Raw genomic sequence first — 17,170 nt, forward strand, 5'->3', positions numbered from 1 at the left:
AACAAACAGAGCCTATCCAGATCTGCACGCAATGTGTTTTATTTCTTGACTAGCGACCCATGTTTAGGCAGGGCTGTCAACTCTCACGCATTGGCCGTGAGTCTCACGCATTGGGTCACTTTCTCACGGTCTCACGCCAAGGTAGTATAATCTCACGCCAAGGTAGTAAAGCTCACGCATAAAAAGCGGAAAATGAGTAAAATCTCACGCATCGTCATGAATAATTTGTTGCTCCTACCCCCGCTTTTCACATTCTCGGCGCCGTGGCTCAAATAATCATGGAACATTGGAGTCGGCAAATCCCGGTACGTCTCTGTCTCACGCCAAGCAATTCCAAAAAGTTGACAGCCCTGGTTTAGGTAGACTATTCTCAACATGAAAACTACGAAAATCTGTAGGCTGTAGGCCTACAATGTAATAGTGAGTTAAGTGTCATTTATGAGGTGATGCGTCATGTTGCAAAGGATTCTGGGAAGGGTGAGATATCTTCTCCTCTGCATCATGGGTCTCAAACACAGAACATGCTCATATGTTAGGACACAGTTCTTTAATCCTGATATGATTGCATATATACAGAATGACGTTTGAATTTGTTGGGTACAAAAACTCATACTCTACAACTTGAGGTCAAAATGTCATGTAGAGTGTTTGCTTGGTGGTTTAGTGAACTTTGCCAAAGGAAATGTTACCATTTTGGTTTCTCTGTAACATTGGGTGAAAATTAACTTTGACTATGAACATGGTGAAATGATAGACCAGTTTAAAATGGTCCATGTATAAAAGTTTTTAACTGTAGTTTTGCAGCAGTGCATTGTGGGTCCACTTACATTGAGCACAATCTATTAAATCTAACCAATCATCAAAATTTATTTTTGCAATTTTGAAACTTTCCCCAACTCAAAATGTTTTTACAGAAATTTTGTTTGAAATTGTGAAGGAAAGTTGAACAATTATTATGACATAAAGTTTTTTAAACAATACACTTTAAAAAAAATCATGTTTACCAAATTGATTAGTTTTTGTTTGAAATCATCAAAAATGCAATTAAATATATTATTAAATTCAAAAACATGATGAATAAACTAACAGAAATAAAGGCCTACACGTAGACCTACTGTACTAGACCAATCTGACAGTGATGGAATACCAACTCTAAAATTAATTTTTCCCTTGCAGAACAAGCTTTGAATTTGGTGCCCTACTTTCTCGTCCATATTAAATGCAAAATGGTAAAATTTACTAAATTGTGCAGGCATTTAGATACTAAAATACATACCTACATGTACATAATGCACAATGTATTCAAGTAACATAGCTCACAAATTTTACCACCACTGAACAAACAAGAGTGCAATTTTAGGGATGTATTACATTTATGGTGTTAGGGGTTTGGGGGCTTTTATCTGTTTGGAAAAATAATAAATCCGAATGCGTTATCTGCAAGGTGGCAAGAAATTTGTCAAAATAACCACTGGGTGCCCAGGTTAATTGATGTAGCCGTAAGGTGTCGGTCTGGTCTTCAATGTTGGGAAGTGGGAACATTACAAGTCCTGATTACAGGTTGAATTTGGGCTATTCCATTTAAAATGCTCACTCCCCCTGTGGAAGATTTTAGAAATATCTTCCACAAGGGGAGTATGAATTTTAAATGGAATGAACATATTTAGGCGGCTCCATTTGAATTTCATACACCCTCTGAGAAAGATTCAACATGAATCTTCAATAAGATATTAAAATTGAGACATTTTAGTGGCGTAATTTTTTGCGTTAGTCCTAAATGTGGGGCAAAATTTGTGAAAATGATGTAACTTTGGTATGTTATGATATGCCCGCAGAGGTAGATTAAGTTTATAACAGATAAGAATGATGGATGAAGTAACTAAAGCAAACAATGTTAATGGAAATTGTATTATTGTCAGGTGTCACCAACTTGTCACAATATCGGCTGTAGCCTCGGTAAAGATATTACCTGGATCAAATTTACAGATAGGCCAAAGTTAAAATGTGGCATCTCACTGTGTTCTATCCAATGTAGAAAGGATGAAGAAACTCCCACGCCCAAATTTTTTTCCGGACCCCTTAAGCCCTGCAAACAGTGAGAATTGTAAGGGGTCTGAAGTTCTGAACTTTAAAAATGGCCAAATACTTGGTTCCTTTTTTGTATCGACAATGACACTACATGTATTTTATTATGAGCAGCTCGGCAAAGGATTTACATAATTTAAGCTTGTGTGCATCGTAAAATTTAAGGGGTCCATGCAGTTTTGATCGGACCCATTGGTCAATTTCAACTTGTCCAAACTGTCAAAACAAAAAGGTAAGGGTTCCCAGGATGTGCAGATGCACCAGAATGCAATCCCTGCTCCCTTAAGATTTTTATTTGAAAAAAAATTGTTTTATATATTGTTTTCTTATGATATCATTCCAATGTTTGATGATAAGATTTTTACAGTTGATTATATTAGTCATTATTGATGCTTAGTAGTACATGTATGTAAGCCCTACATAATGACAAATACAATTGGCAACAGCAATAATGCAACTTGGGCTAAGTAATGTGCACTCTTGAATGAAAGATATGCAGCATTACAATTGATTACCCTCACAAGTTCATTACAAACTGAAGACTTGATCACTTTATACATACTGATGGACACTACAAGGCCTATACAAAACTTGATCGCACAAAGGTACTGATGGATACTACAAGGCCTAGATACAAAACGAAGCAAATCGTTTCATTAAGGAAATGTCAGGTCAGACACGCAGGCGGGCAGACAGCGGTAATGACTCCCTGTTATGTGTGCGTCTCTCAGTCACGCTATGTGGCACTGTATGTACACTAGCTCCCCTAATTTCATTTTGTACCCAAAAATGTGTAATTATTTTGCTTTGTAGACCACGGTTGTGTATTGTTGTGACATGTAGGTAAAATGAATGGAGGATTAATGAAATGACTCACACAAGTGCACGCAATATCTGTTCAAATACATGAAATAGTGATTTAAAAAAGATCTTCCTGGTGGATGAATTTATAAATTCTGATGAAGCTTAACTTTTTGCCCTTACTGCTCTAAAGTGCCGGGAGGAAATACATGACATGTAAGATATTAAAGTCTGCAGTCAGAAAAAAATCATTAATTCTCAAATTATTCAAATGTGATATCAAATAAACATAATTAATGAGTGAAAGCTGAAAAACATGTTATATGGGTGGATGGACCTTTCAAGTAGAATTCACTTGGTCTATTATCACAAAACCATTCTTATGTTGCCAAACAAAATGGCTGATTTTACATAAATGCATAAAAAAATGCTCAAAGCACAAAATCGGAGCCTCTGGGTCATTTTTTGCCCAATATATGGATATAGAGAGCTCTGAAAGTAAAAAAAATCAGTAAAGCCTCTGTCGTTCATAGGTTTTATTTTGAAGTTTCTTGACAATCTAATTCCATGTACATGTACTTGAACAAACACAATGGGATTTCTGATAAATGTCATCTTGTAAATATTTTGAAGTTCCTATAAAAAAGTTTAATTGATGTGATAATCCTGCATCAAATAAAAGAAACCCAATCCCAGACCTCTCTCTAATACCAGCTTTTATTTCTAGTTCAAATCATGATAATCCATACTATTAGCATATGAACCTTGTGATCAAAATGGGTTGTTTAAAAAGTGTTTCAAGAAAACATTTAGAAGTAAGGTTGAGTTCATTTTAAAAGAATATTATCAGATTATCTGTCATTAGGGCAACAGATTCTTCTTCCCTAAGTGACCAGAAGTCAATTTCTTTTGTGGAGACTTTATCTTTGAAGGCTAATGGATCCTCTAATTTTTCTATTCTTCGTATATAAAAGGAAAAATATGTTGATGGATCAAAAGATTAACAGTATCATTGATTAGTATTACTACCAATTTCAATCTGTGGACTGGGAGAGAATAGTTCAAGGTTTTCAAACATGGTTTTACAAAATTATTCTTTGTCACCAGTTTATTATTTTATGTGGTAGTTGACACCATGCAATTTATATAGATTATTGACTTTCGATGACAAGTTTCATGGACAGGAAGTTATCATTGTAAATGTAGAAAAATAAAAACCTGTCGGGTACATACCATTTTTCACTCTGATGTGGCAGTAATGTTAATGTGCATTTCATTGGGCGTAGCTTGGAATCATTAATGTTTGCTCAAAGGTGCTGGCATACACACACACACACACCTAAAGATGCCGCACAGATGCATGTGCGAAACTGCTGCCTCAATGCGTTGAAGTCACTACCACATCAGGGTAAAAAATGGTAATACCTGGTAGAGACAGAATGATGATCCAGGAAGATTTCAAGTTAGGGAATAGTTACTGAGATTATAATAGCTCAAGAGGAATGTTCCAAAATAACAACAAAATCAGCTCAATATTTTGATTTAGAAACTAAAATGAAATTTAACTATTAATTATAAAGGTCTAACACAAGACCCATAAATGATGGTTGAGCAAAATGTGTTGAGCAAATGGAATTGCCCCAAATGAAAAATATAGCTCAAGAGGAATGTTCCAATTTCACAAATAACAACAAAATCAGCTCCATATATTGATTTAGAAACTAAAATGAAATTTAACTATTATAAAGGTCTAACACAAGACCCATAAATGACAATTTTAAATGGAAGAAGAAAAAAAAAAACAATGTAAAAAATATCAGGAAATGTGTTTAGGAAATGGAATTGCCCCAAAGGAAAAATGTGAAAGGAAAAAGAGTTAATATATCAATGTTTCAGATTGATTACTTCCATTAGGATTTCTATTGCCATTCAGTTGTTATTTTACAAACCTGAAAGCAACTTACAAAAAGAAAGAAAGGGGAAAAGAAGAGAAGCTTTCACGAGGAGGAAAGAGAATTGAAAGGATGATTGTTTTTACATGGTGTCTGGAGTCTTATTTAAAATTGTTTAGTGGTTTACCACATGACCTCTAACCAATGATACATCACATAGAAGCAAGCACCCTCTGATGTTGTTATCCACATGATTCATGTGCTCCGTGCTACCGGCGTTATTACCAATAATCGTAAGATTGTCAATGCTTAAGTTCAAAGACCTAGTGGCCATGGTAATGACGGTATAACCAGCTGCTTACATATTCCAAAATCTTATAACCTGAGACTATGTAATGTTTCCTAAGCCTTAGACATAACACATAGTGAGAGTTGGAAGTAAGTTTCTGAATAAACTTGATGGAGTAGGAACTTCCAGTTCACACAACCATTCTGTATTGTCCATTTAGATGGTACACACAATGACCAATTGCCTAGGGAGATTGTCAATACTTAAGGGGTCCCTTTGAATACCACTCAGTCGCCATTTGGTGCCAATAAAAAAAAGAAGAGAAAAACGTAAGAAACTGGACTTGCTTATTTTGGACAGTATCTTACCCTCTGGCGTCATTGTTCTTTTTTTGAATTATTGTAAGGCAAGTCCCAGATGAACTTTTTAAAGAGTGAACTTGTTACACAAATGTTTTGTTTGTGTAGAATGGGAGGTTTATTTGCAAAAGTAAGTGGTTGCAGTAATGTTGGGTAAAAGAAAGGGGTGAATTTTGGGCTAGACTTCTTTCTGCCTTTCTTTCTTTAATGCTTTGTGTGCTAGCCATAGCTTCAACATTTAGAGTCCAAGTTTTGAAATATTTTCTCAAAATTTTAAGAGCTATCTTTAGAACCACTGAACCAATACTAGGCTTGTTTGTACTCATTTTAATGCATTTTTCATGCTGATTCCAAACATGGTCTTGAAAATTAACAATTCTGACATTTTTGAATTTTGAATTTTTGTGTGGAAATTGTTGTCCAAAGACGACACCCGCTCTTGGAGAGGGTTAAAATGATCAAGCATATGGGGCTATTTCAGCTCTATAGGTGTCAAACTAAAAAAAAATTGGGTAACTTAATTTGTATAATGTTGGACTTTCTTTCTTTTGTTGTATCGAGAATAATTAGACACACACGACCCAGCTTTGATTACTTGCCCATTTTTAGAAGTTTGACATAGTTGTGTAAAGTGTTGGTAGTTATTATAAAGTGGTAGACAAAGAATCGCACGCCAGGGCAGGTAAATGGCACATTTAGTATACATTACAATGAATTGAATTGTTTAAAAGCTTTGAATTCCACAATGAAGGTTTGGAGTAATGATGTGTGGTTTAGCCAATTGTCTGTTACAAGTTCAAATGAAGTTTCCTTTTGTTGAAATGATGGATTATGTCGACAAAAATGGGAAGTGTTTTCTTTACCCGAAATTGACCCTCTAAAAAGGGTGAACCAGTCAAAAAAAAGCTTATTTAGTGATGTAGAATTGTGAAGAGGATCTATCCCCTTCATCAGTCAAAATGTTTTCTCCAAAGATGAGAGGAATCAAGACATGCACTAAACACAGGCATTTTCGCCAAATGTTTGGCAAACAATTGCTCATCACAAACATTTGTTACACATTTTGTCATTCGTTTGGCGAAAGCGACAGACACACATTTTGTGCAGCGATCCAAGAGTGAGCCAAAATAGCCCCATGTCCAACTGATCAATAACCAATAGGTCATTCTATATACAGCACAAACAGAACTGTCTTCTGATAGATGAGCATGTTTGTGATCCTAGTATGCAATACTGTAAAAGTGGACATTTTCGTGCTACATTTATTTTCGCGCTTTTCACATTCCAAGCTGCTACCACAAAAATAACAATGCACAAATATATTCCTTTTGTGTATAGGTCAGTGTAAGGAAACTTAGAATCAAGAATTTAAAAATGAGAGAAACAGTTCAAAGCACGAAAAATAAATCGCGCAACAATTTCCACTTTTACAGTACACAATGTTCATGAGTACATGAAAATGCTATCTACAGTAGATAAGAATCAGAGTAACACACAAAAACAGCAAAGCCTGTAGCATGTTTTTGTCATGCAGTTCTTAGTTATGTGTGTGACCAGGTGTATCCAGATATCGAGTTACACACGCCATATACTTTTCACACAAGGCATTCAATGTGTTGAAATATGATACACAAATCATCCAAATAATATCTTACATTAATTCCCCTGTTAATTGCTGTCTTTGAACTCGCCGATGATACAGATAAATATGAAGAAGAAAAAAGAAAATATCAAGTAAATAATTTCCCATGTATGATTTTATCTAAAACTGGGACAGTAACAGTTCTGGAGTACAAACATTGTGAAAGCATTTGAATGCAAAACGACAAAGTCACTGATATGGAAGATATGACCATTTTGTATATTTACAGAAATGTAGCATAATCGGCCACTAGGACGTGACTAGATGCTAGTACATGGGATTTGTCAAAAATGTCTAGTAATTGTAGTATTGTGAATTGTAGAAAATAAATTTTGGTAAAGAAAATAAAATTTTAGATTTAAATCATTGATATGGTGTATATAGGTAATTTTTTTCATGTCCTAGGGTATGGTTTAAAGAGAAATAACAACAATATTTGCTGGTGGTAATGACCGATGAGGCACAATTCAAAATTTAATCATGGATAGTGATTTTGGATGTTTGCATGCAGTGGCTATTACCTTTATGTTATTAAATTTACAGTATTATTACATTTACAGCATTATTACAAAATGTAAATTTACATTTCTTCTGTTTGTCTAGTAGAGTACATCTAGGCCTGTATAAAAAGCACATTTTTTAGTCCAAGAAGAGACATTACATAACTATTACCTTTGACCTCATACTTGTGTTAGCACTGTGTGTTGACATATGAATAATGCCAGCAATATTTATTATTATGAAATGATATATAATAATTTGGAAGTGTCACTTCAGCAAACGTGAAATGTTGTCACATGTAAGAGTCTCTTACTTCCATGGTTGTCAGAACATAGTTTTGTGTGCACGTGTGGCTCACACTATGGTGCTCATTATGATTTTAATTTCATTGTTGTTGGGGTAATTTACTAAAATAAAGTGTAAACGGGGTACGGCGTGGCATCAACAACCGTTGCTCACTTCTTTTATCAACCTTCATTTATATAGAGCATTCAGTGTATGCCTAGTGAACTCATACAATAATAAAATTAAACCATTTTAATTATCTAACGAGACAGACACTAATCAGCTCCACTTGGTATTATTGGCAGCCAGAAGAACCGGACAATTATTAGTAATTGACGAACAAGAACTAATCAATAGTGCATACATATGGAATCTGGTGGACAAAATTTGCATATGAATAGTCTTTTTTTTTCTAATACAGTATATTCCAAGGTTGGTGGATTTTATTTAATTGATACTTTTTTTGTGGTGAAAGATATAATTTCAAAATTGTACCACCTGTGTTTGTTTTGAATAGAGATAACAAGGGCTTGGATGCTTTTATAAAAAACGAAATGAGATCAAATTGGATTGATAATTGTCTGCTATAAAAGTCTGCTTGGACTTTTGAACTTTTTTTACCAATGCTGAAGCAATTTTGGGATAGATAAGCATGATAAGTGATCTGAAGATGTACAATTGTGAATAAAACATACCAAAATATTAAATTGTGTGTTTTATGTCCATTGCTGTCTACCTAAGATAGAAAAAAATAAAAATACTTGAGTGAATCAGAGAATAAGTTAATGCAGATTCAGAAATAGGCTGTTATGGACAACATAGAGTACAAGATACATGAATCTATTTAAATATCTGAATGCAACGGATGTATATTTAAGTTCTTTTGGCTGTGGTCAAAAATAATGAAAATACTAAAATTTACATACATACAATTTATTAATGCTAACATCTGTATATTTGAGCAACTAGTGGATGATATATGTGCAAATATGTGTCTGAAATCTTTTTTTGAACACTGTTATAGCTATTGTAGGTGTTGAGTTGCATTCAAATTACAGTTGTGGTGCCAATATACAATAATTAATTTTCATGAATCATTTGTACTATTTGTAAAATTACAAAAAATTGATTATCGGACATATTATGAATGGGCGATAATAACTTTGGTATGTGAAAAACATCAATAAAGTGATATCAGCTGCATGTATTGGTATAATTGATGCAAAGGTGTAATCTTTGTTGGATGCACCAGTTATTAATTTTAATATTAAACTTGGCTGCTAATTAGTGATGCTAATAACTTTGTGGAATTTGTGGTATTTACATTCAATATCTGGGACGATAAGATTATATGATGTATGAATTTGAGATAGATAACACTAGCAGCTCTAAACACCACATTGCATGTTCTATTTATTATGCTAACAAATTCAATTTCATCAAAATGCTGCCTCTTAAAAGAAAGACTAATAAGAGATACACTGATAATTTTGTGTTTGTTCTAGTCCTCTCCCACCTCAATTTCTGGGATTAGTCAGATTTTGTTTTCAAAATACTTTATATTGGAAAAAATTATATAGATAAGTTTATTAGCAAACAAGGATCACTTGTGGTCTTGTGGGTTTTTTTGAAGGGGGTTTATGCCTCAATTTCACATTTGAAAAAAGGGGCCCCCTTATTTTCCTCAAGCTCTGTTAGATAAGACTGAAAAGTATTAACAATGCTAGTTTTCAAGAGAAGAGGAAGAAGAAGAAGAAAAAGAGGAAGAAGAAGAAAAAAATACCTCCTCCATCATCAATTCATGAACATCCTCCAGACAAGAACCAAAAATTGAATTTTATATGGGTAAGAGAAAGATCGAGAGTCACACAAAAGCATCATAAATTTGAAAAGCAAATCAAAAGTCCTCAGCTTTTAGAATATAAAGCAAAAGAGTGAACAGAGCAAGTAATTTTTGGTCCAATATTGTGTATCTTTAGAGCAAGTTCAGAAATATCACCCAGAACTTAGACATGTAAGTGCAGTGACTGACTGAATGAAAGAACCATGCTATTTTAATACAAATATTAGAGGATCAATTTCAAATAACCTTAGATGCATTTTAAAACCATAAACTAGATGCAAACTCACGAAGGGTTTTTGTGATTTCTACCCCTCTCATTTCAAATCTTATAATATGTGAGACGTGATATATGAAACGTATACCACTATCTTATAAAATAAAACTATATGTAAGCAGGTGATAAATTGTGTGCAGTGCTTTGAACTTGGGTTTTGAAATAAGACTTATTACCAATATCCAATAGTCCATTGTGCAGTACGAGTTTGATATAGGATTTTGTAAATATTTGCTGCGATTTTCTTTAATTGGGGTGCAACTGAAGGCCACATAGGTTATTATAGTTTCGATTTCAGCTTGTACAATGTTTGGGAAATGGACAATTGTGAACTGTGGTTGTGATTCTGAAATTTGTATTATAACTTCAGCAAGCCAACCATTTTCTTCTGTTTCTTAGTATAAAATAGGGTTGACCCAACCCAAAAGACCAACCCTGCACCTATGAACTTCTATCCATAGACCCTCAGTTGCCAGATATGCAGTCTTTGTAAAAGGTGACAATTTTGTTGATATTGTCAGACCTTGTCATTTTAACACTAGGATATTAATGCACTCATTAATTTTAGCATCTATTTTTGATGAATGCAAAACAAGGACATTCTACAGGACTTCCTGATGCATAGAAAATGAATGTGCTAATGAGGTGACAGATTTGAAACAATAAACCAAAATTTTGATCGAATAGATGGAAGAAACTGTCCAATCTCCGCAAAAGAAGTGGCTCCATACAATGTAAGAAATAGAGGTTCTAAATAGAACCTTTTTTGTCCTCTCAGGAGAACCCTTCCTCTTAAACCTCTAAAAAAGGTTCTTTAATTTGGGAGAATCCTTAAAGGTTTTCTAAAGAACCAAAAACGGTTCTGTATCACATTTTTGGGGCCATTATCGACAGTGTTGGAACAATTTTTGGTTCTTTTTAGAACCTTAAGGGTTAAGAACCTTTTTAGAACCTTTATTTCTTAGAGTGTACCAGTACCTTTCCCCCATGTTTCTGTTGTGGAACTGGAAGTAGGCCTAAATCTTTATTTTAAAAGCAGACACATTTAAGCTGCAAAATTGTCATATTACTTATCTTGTGAATGTTTGGTATTCAAAATGGCTGCCACCACAGATATCCAAACAACATGGCAGGCCATGAGTTGAAGGGTCATGCTAACACAGAAACAGCAAGAGAATATTGACTAATTGATCATGTTATTTGTATCCTGGACCTGTCCCAATGGACTGGTATTGATTGGATCACCTCCAACCCACTGTATTGATGAATGGCATAACAAATGCAAAATTTTCTCACTGGTCTTGGGCTGACCAGCTCCTACAGATGTATCACATAGAAGTTTCTTTTCAAATCAATACATTAATGTTTTGAAAAATAACAATTATTATTTATTTATGTAATTTTCTGTTACTAGTACTGTGGTCATGGTGGTAGTACTAGTGACAATTAACTTTGCCTAGAGACAAAATTGAAGCAGGAAATTTACACAATTTTTTGGACATCATTGGGCAAGTTTAGTTTTTTCACCTTGCGCCATTATTTGCACAGGTATATAGCCCATTATTGAATATCAATAGTCTATTGTGTTATTTCTTGTAATTTCAAATGTGAGAATCCAAGGGGAACATAAATGATAATAGTCCTCTTTATTCTTTTGAACACCATAGGAGGTGGTGTAAGTATTCTTTTAAATGCTGTTTTCTACAAGGATACTAGGTGTAATTTGTCATAAGCCATTTCTATAAAATTGGCAAGACAATTGACCCACAGATCTTGGGGGAAATGATCAATAGGATTTTGATACAATTTTCTCTTTGGATTTTATCAGAATACCACATAATTAGCATTATGGTTATTTTATTGATATTATACTTAATATTTTGTGTGTGAAGATGGGATAAGTGTTCAAATATTATTTCAACAGAAAGTCAATTGAGATGATCTGATGAAAAAAATCTCTAGAAGCTCACAGACAAAGACCTGTCCATCAATCATGATGGATAAATTGGATTTACTTTATAGACAGCCCGTAACCAACCTTGTTGTTATCAGGTGACTTTATCTCTTTCTTCCATGCTAAAAGCTAGCCATTGACAAGTTTGTCCCATTTTAGGGAAACATGGGACATAAAAGGGATGATTCAATGTTATAATTTTAATTCTTTCCATCCTGGCATCCCACCCCTCAAACAAAATAAATCTCACCAATTTCTTTTCTGTGAGAACCACTCTGCCACCATCTGGTTATACTTCAGCTTAGTTTATAAATTTGATTTACATTTTTCAGTTTGAAATAAGCACATGAAAATGTGCGGCAAGATATTTGACTTCCGTAATTCTGTGTGTCATTGAGATGGGCAAAATGTGTAGTCCTAATTACAGAGTCCTTATTTCCCCATAGGTATTCATTATTTTGGTCAAAACAATTCTTGTCGTCTTCTAATGATGCATTCCACTCATTGGTCAACGATTTCCTGCCGGCTAAAAACACCTAGAGTGCGCAGTCATATCATATTTTTAGAGTCTATACATTCTACATACAATCATCCCTGCCTTTATTATATTATATATGCTGTTTCTACCTAGACTGCAATGTCCTTCTCGTGTAATTGGCAGTTCATGTGTGGATGCCCACAAAATCATCATACCAGCACGTTCCAGGAGAACTTTTAGATGTCCAGTGGGTAGAGTGCCATTGGCTACGTGCTTGCTGTAATTTTTGAAGGCCTGGAATAGATAGGTATCTTGAGTTTCATCAGAGAGCAAAAGTTGAGATGATTATTGGAATTGTTTTCTGGATAGGTTTATTTGAATGGCCTTTTGTTTAATTATGTTCATAGTCCTATATGGTTTACACCTGTTGCAAGAAAGTTTCACTTTTGGAATGGGGTATGGAAAATATCTTTCCTTACCTGTGATGTCAATATGGATTCTTTTGTTGTCCATTGTCAAAAGCTGATGTTCTGGATAGAATAATATACTACCTGACATTGATGTTAATAAAAACTGGGAAGTAATAAAACCGAGGGACATCAGATTTGATACAAATTACAGTATTTTTTTTAACCAGGCATAATACCCTAATTGAACTTGAAAAAAAGCTACTTATGTTGTGTGCATATGTATGACATTGTCAAGTATTGTAGGCCTTGGGGTTTTAGAAGTTTGAAAAAACTGGAAGTAATAAAACTGAGGGACATAATATTTGATACAAATTGCAGTATTTTTTTGACCAGGCATATAATTGAACTTGAAAGTTTGTTTTGTGTAGGCCTATTATGTGACATTGTCAAGTACTGTTATAGGCCTTGGGGTTTTATGTGAGAAGTCTTAGTTTTATGTACTGTTTTGACTGTATGATACATGTAACATTGAACATGGTTTTAATTTTGACCTTAGACTGTTCTAAACAGGACTTGACTTTTCCTGGGTAACTTACTAATATTATCTACCATATTTTGGGCACTATCTCTCATCTGTGAATTGATTTTCAAGGGTGATGTCATGGTTTTTAACCCTAACCCTATATTCAAATAGCCATTCACTATGGACCACAATGGCCTCATCCCCATGGCATAGTTCAATAACCTCAATTAAACAATCATAGTGCAAAATTTGACCTCAAGTTTCAGAGTATGAGTTTTTGTACCCAAATTTTCAAGGGTCATTCAATCAATGCGCAAATGTATTGGGGTTAAAGAACTGTGCTGTGATAGATGAGCATGTTGTGGACCATTGCTGTCCAGTAGATCATACCTCATTGGACAACAATGTTGAAGTATTTTTTTCAAAAAATAACTTTCTCAAAAATATTTTCACACCGTAAGATAATTGAGAGTAAATTGATCATGAATTCCAATTAGTTCAGGATCATTGGGATGGTAATGAGTTGGTATTGCAACAATAGGTTTATATTTGCAATAATGGAAGAAAGATATCTCATTATGTCATGGTCATACATTTGCACTTTGATCTTCGATTCTTTTTAATTTTGCGAAACTTCTACAAAGACTGTTATTGAAAATGCAATAAAATTGTGTCTGTCTTGGCATGGAATTTGGTCTTGGGTAATGATTCGAGCCACATGGACTTTTTAGGGGTGAATTTCCGATCGTTTTCTTCATGGTTTGGCAGTGTTGAGGGGTTTCTGAATATTTCAGCGGGCAAACAAAGAATATCTGTGCATAGCACAAGGAAACCCGGTAAAACTTGTGTGAGAGTCTGCAACTTAATACGCGGTTCCAGTTTGTCTTTCCTTTCCTACCAGACAAAGTAATGGTGCAGTTGACAAAAGTTACGTTGAAAAAGGCGATATCTAGTTTCAGTCACTAGAGCGGTAAAACCAGTTGCTGGTAACGTTTGGTATAGAAACCTAGCATTTTGGAGTAAAAACTAAAGTACACAATGATGTTTATTTTGCTTTTTAACCAGTTAAACCACTGAGAAGTATTTGCTAAGTACAAACGGAGTCGTTTGCCAGATTTAGCCATTTATACTATTTTTTTTATTCTCTGTCTTCAAATATCATTTAGGTGAAGTAGTCATGGTAGCATTTCATAATCATTTTATTTGAGATCTGTTGCCTAACAAATTGCTTGACAAATAATACAAGTGGGGATATGGCCTGTGATATGGATAAAATCAGTTCAAAGACACATTCTTACATATTACAAACACAGATATTTAGGAAAGTTCTTAAAAGTGCTTGCTCCCCCCCCCCCCCATTCTGCATGAAACTGCTGATTTTGGTATCAGGTGAAAGCTCATATTTTTCTCATATATCCCACAGTGAATATTTTGGCTTGGAATATGTTTTGAAGGCCTATGGTTTCATTTAGGTAGTAATAGTATGAACAAAAACATGGTAGTGTGGTGGTTCAAAGACTACTTGCAATCAAGGGGAGGTGAGCTGCGGTTGTTTCCCAGAATCCATGGTTCCCAGTAATTTCTCTTTCTATGGGTAATATAGGTACACAGGCTGTAGCACAAACTAGGTGGCTACCAACCCATCCCATAAAGTTGTGTATTGTTGTGTGGGTCACCACTCACTAGGATAAATATCTTTGCTTCTAGAATCCAAATTACTGGAGCAACTTAAGGGGGTACTACACCCCTGCCCAATTTCGGGCCTATTTTGGCATTTTTCTCAAAAATTATAGCGTATTGGTGACAAGTAAGATATGTATATTATAGGGGCAAGGACTACAACTATTGCACTGGAAATTTTATTTCAACACAGACAACAGTTGTGGCGTTACAGTCAAAAATTAGGGAAAACCAATATTTGATCAATAAATCAATAATTACTTGCTCTGAGTTGCTGAATTTTCAGTACAGTAGTTGTAGTCCTTGCCCCTATAATATACATATCTGACTTGTCACCAATGCGCTATAATTTTTGAGAAAAATGCAAAAATAGGCCCAAACTTGGGCAGGGGTGTAGTACCCCCTTAAAACTAGGAATAAGAATGTTTGGGGCGATGGGCATCAATGTATGGTAGAAAACACAATATTACAACCAGATCAAAATCTGGTCATGTACCTTTAAACAACAACAAATCTGTTTATATTAGTTGCATGGGGATAAACCCTGTTGTGCATTTTAGTGCAGTTCCTGTTGATCAGAAACAAAAATTGTGTTTTTATTTTTTCATGAACATTCCACAAAGCACCTTTTGATTAGTAATTTCAAAGCAGGAAATATTACACTCATAATTAAATGTTCCTTTATCTGTTGATGCATAGAGTAATGTCTAGACCCTTGAAGAGTGTGTTTGATTCACCTGTAGGCATATCATTTTGAATAGACTAGCCATCATATTCATAGTTGTTACAAAATCTCACTTGAACAAAAATCTACCTTCGATTATGGATTTCAATTATTATTGTCCATTTTGTTACAGAATTGTATACAAATTTCACAAATGAGACCACAGGGTTTGCTTAAGGTTTCAAAAATCCCTGGCAAAAATCCTGAAAACCTTGCATCATAATCCATACTGGCACCAATGGGCTATTCTATTTAAAATTGGCACACCCCCATGTGGAAGAATCAGTGTCATCTCAATTGCACTTTGCACCTTCAGCTGGAAATATTTACTGGCCGTATGTGAAATTCCAGTGGAAAATAGTTGAAATTTATCAAATTATCCAGTTGAAATTTGCACAATTTGGCCTAATATAAGACAATTTGTTTGGAATTTCAAAATTTTTCACACCTTTTTCCACTTTGTATGGATGAAAACAGTTGTATTTGCCTCTGGAATAACTGGTAAACTGTTGAATTTGGTTTGATATTCCAAATTCCAAACTCTTCCACGGTAGGGGTGTGGTTTTAAATGGAACGGCCCATTGTCAACTTTTTTTCCCTTTACTAAAGTTGTGAAAATGCAAGTCAGTGGTGTGACATATTTCTGGTAGATTATGCTTTTTAAATCTGTACAGATCACACACTGGTGAATAGAAAAGAATGGTATTAAAAAGAATTACAAGATAGCTTAACAACTGGACTACATTTGCTAAATCAACAGGAACCATTCAATGGACAACAAAAGTAACTAAGCTTTCAAGTATTTGTAATCCGTTGGAGAGACATGAGATGAAGATATTTAGGATTATTGCACAGGACCTGATTTGGAATAGCTGCTGCAAGTTGATGTGTGCGCAGACCTGTTTTGAATAGTTTCGGATTTCATTTAAGGATTCAATCATGTTTCACCGTTGTTCATAACCATTTAACAATGATGCGCCCATTTTGTCTGCCTGGCGTTAAAGCTGCCCGAACAACTAGGCAGATGCACCGGACATGAGTTGTTAAATGGTGATGAACAAAGATGAAACAAGCCCCCCCCAAAAAAAAGACATAATATGTATGATAAATATGCCGGTTTATCCTTAGTGTAAGCAAAGTATGCTAATAGGATTAGAGTTAGGGTTAGGGTTAGGATTTAGGGTAAGAGTTATGATTAGGGTTAGGGTTAGGATAAAGGTTAGGGTTAGGATTAGAGTTAGGATTTGTTTGGTGCTCTCTTACACAAAGGATACACCTAAATATGAGGGCACAAGCTGGGGGTACAAGATGGCAGCTATTACAGCAGGTACCAAGTTATTTGTCCACACCAAGCAATTTAAATGGTGGGAAGCCTTGATGAGTATCAGATTATCTGAAGGGATTACAAATTACAAGAGGATTGCTAACAT

At 34.7% G+C, this 17,170-nt stretch overlaps 1 protein-coding gene across 1 annotated transcript in view; it reads left to right on the forward strand.

Annotated features, from left to right (window-relative positions):
* The window catches only part of LOC140160790 (protocadherin Fat 4-like), a 101,699-nt gene that overhangs the window by 17,376 nt on the left and 67,153 nt on the right, over positions 1-17,170 (forward strand).

This window comes from Amphiura filiformis, chromosome 9 (genome assembly GCF_039555335.1).
Source record: "Amphiura filiformis chromosome 9, Afil_fr2py, whole genome shotgun sequence".
NCBI classification, from domain to species: Eukaryota; Metazoa; Echinodermata; class Ophiuroidea; order Amphilepidida; family Amphiuridae; genus Amphiura; species Amphiura filiformis.